Source organism: Galeopterus variegatus, unplaced genomic scaffold, assembly GCF_000696425.1.
Source record: "Galeopterus variegatus unplaced genomic scaffold, G_variegatus-3.0.2 Scaffold1900, whole genome shotgun sequence".
Taxonomy (NCBI): domain Eukaryota; kingdom Metazoa; phylum Chordata; class Mammalia; order Dermoptera; family Cynocephalidae; genus Galeopterus; species Galeopterus variegatus.
In genome coordinates this window covers 193,291-196,644 of record NW_007728011.1, presented here as the reverse complement: position 1 = coordinate 196,644, position 3,354 = coordinate 193,291, and positions in this window count along the sequence as shown.

Genomic DNA, 3,354 nt, shown 5'->3' with positions numbered 1-3,354 from the left:
CCCCCTGCCGTTCCGCCCGGGCCTCCAGCTGCGGGGCGGGGCCTGGGGGCATGAGGGTTTGTCTGTGTCTGGCGACCCCACCCAGCCTTTCCCGCTTGCCGCGTTCCAGTTGGTGACTGCCACTGTCGTTTATCTCTGGACTCCACCCCAATTTAACCCTATAGCGCCAGTACGCAGGGGGGTTGGGGGGGTGGAGGAGAAGGAGGGGCAAGCTAAGAAGAATTTGGGAACCTTGGAAAGAAAGTAGAGCAAAGAAAAGTAGACAGAAGCTAGCATTAATAGAAATGTTTGCAATTAACTAGAGTTGTTAATAACATCATCCAGTACTTATCTGTTGCTTCCAATCTTCAAAGCGTTTAACAGACGTTAAACTAATTAAAACAGTTCTGGGTTTGGAATGAAACCATGCCTGCTGTGTTTGCAATCCAATGGCTCGACAAAAGAAAAGACGACCCAGGAGTCTGGGAGCCAAAGGAACTGGGAATGGGGTGGGACTCAGGCAGCCACACTCCTGAAGTGAATCTGGCGGTTCAATCTAAGTGATGGAAAAGCCGACCCGTGCCAAGCGGAACTGAAGTGACTTTGCTCCGTGAAGGGTAAAAGAGTCTCCTAAGATTTCTTGATATTTTAATTAATTAATTAATTATGTATTGATCTCTTTACAATGCAGAAACAGTGCAAAAAAGAAAAACCACTGCAATGAGAGAATCCACAGCCAGAGTAGTTTCTCTTTTTCCACCGCAGCAGGAGTTCTCAGTGGAGAACATGTGCCTTCAATGAGTGAATGGGGCCACTGAGGGCCAGAATGAGGTGAACTTTTACAGGGGTGGTCCACAGAATGGCCAGACACTATTGGCATCACTATTGCAGGCAACTGTTCTGGCCTCTCCACCCCTCCCATTCTTCCCCTGGAGTACTCCCTGGGGTAAGTTCAACAAGTCAGCCAAATGCTCCAGATGTACACTGCTGCAACTGCAGCATCTTCAGCAGCTGCACCAATCAGAAACAGGTTCAGAGAAAGAAAAAAAAAAAAAGTAGCAAATGTCAGAACAATAGACCCCAAAATGAAGGACGAAAAGTATTACTTAAGTCAAGAGTCACAATTGACGAGTTACTAGTCTGAGGTTACAGAGAGCTCAATGACCATAACAGGAGAAACATGTATGCTTCTTAGTCACTATGCTCTCTCATTCCCATGTTATTAATTGAGAAATGAATAATTAGCAACTTCACTGACTTGAAGTAAACATCTTGAGTGTGACCAAGGAGGCTCAGTGATGACCAGGAGCACTTACAGATAGGCCTAAGACATAGACTGATGGGAGATAAGGAAAACAGAGAGGGAAATAGAAAAGAAGATAAAAGAAGAGAAACAACAAAACCAAACCCAATGCATATGGTGGGGAGGTCTGTCCAGAGAGCACAGAGGTCATAAGTCTTAAATATATTAGCCACAGACAACTTTTCTTCCATACACTTTGTGAATGCAAGTGCTTCAAAAACATCTTTGTGTCCTCCCTTTAACCCTTACCCATGAAATATAAAGTTTGCAAAGAATATCATCATTATAAAGATAATAAGAAAAGGCATTTAACAGCTGCTCTCAAGTCCTACTTGTCCAGTCCAGGAATTCTAGATGCTAGAAAAACTGCCAGGCTGATTTACCTTAATTATCACAGCCCAGGATTATTAGGAAAAAATGCTAGAACAGTAATTAGGAGACCTGACCTTGCCACTAGTTTGCTGGGTCACTCTGAGCAAGTCACTGTGCTTTTGGGGGGCCTTAGTTTCTTCAACTGTAAAATGAGGATTTTGAACTATAATAGCTATTACATTATGTTTTATTGGTGTTATCACTGGCTATGTTGACTCTGTTGTATACAGTTTAAAGAAGCTGCCCCTTCTTCCTCTGCAACAAAAAGAGAACAAATGACAGCCACCTTCCAGGTGGTGGTGATGCTCAGAGGCCATACTGGTGTCAGCTTACCATGTTCTCCCAGGCTTTTAACAGCTTGACTGAGACCCTTGGTTGCACCAGTGCCCTCAGAAGCCCTGGGAGTTGCATTTGACCTGGGACCTCACTTTGGTTCTCCAAAAGAACATTTGGCTTCATATGCAGTAGGAATGTTGGATTGGGGTAATCCAGTGAGGAATGTATGTGGTTATTTTTTTTAAATGTCCTAAAGTGTTGCTTCAGTTAGTTTCCATGCTTCCATGAGTACCCTATCCCCTACAGCACAGGTCTGAAAATTAAAACCTACAGACGACATCCAGCAAAGAGATGGGTTGTACCTGGTGCAGTATTAGCTAAAACTTTGAATTAAAAAGAAAAAAATCCGTAGGCCAACATTTAGAAATCTTAAGTTTTCACATTTTAAAAATCCAGATTTCCCGCTTTTCTATAAAAAATCAGGAGACCTGCTAACACTGAATCCACATTCCCATATGGGTACATTCAACTAAAACCGGCCCCTTGAAACAGGCATGAACAATCAAATTTCACATAGCCATCCCATCTCTTTCCTCTAGTCTTCAATACTGTCCTTGTCACTCATTTACTTTACTGGTCTGACCCCATATACTACAGGAGACAAGACACTAGCTCCTTAGCATGATCTGTAATCTGCTCCAACATTATTTTTCACCATCCTACAAGGAAGCCATGGTCCCACAGTACTAAATTCACGGACGTATCTCACACCTCCGTGTCTTTGCACAAGCTGGTTTCTTTGCCAGGAATGCCCCCATCTTGAAAACCTGATAAATTATTCAAGAATCAACTCATATGTTCTCTCTGGTATGGCCCTACAACTCACTCCAGACAGATCTTTTTTTTATGCTTTCATTGCACCTTGAGCATAACTAGTTGATATCACTTACCCCACTGTACTGTGAATGTTTCACATGCCTTTCTCACCACTAAATTGTGAGCTCCTTGATGGCAAGAACCATGTCCTCTCCATTTTGGTATTCCCAATACCTAGCATAGCACCTACCACATAGTAGTCATCAGTATTTTTTGTCACATAAGTAGGGCATAAAGTCAGCTGTGGCAACCTAGACTACGTGGAATTCCAAAAAGGGAACTTATAAAGCACCTCCCAGGTGCAGAGCTATATAACACATTAGGAAAAGATACAAAGGAGATAGAACCAAATGACAATTATGCAATTACCCTCTTATTTGTGCTACTGTGGGAGTTGTGGATAAGCCAGAAAAGTAAATAACCCAGAAATTCAAATATAATTGGTTTGTAGTACATCGCTGACCATTCTGTCCCATCAAGTTTCCCTTATTACTTTTGTTTGTATGGGCCTAATATTAAAAAAATACTAGTTAGCAATTCCTGAATAA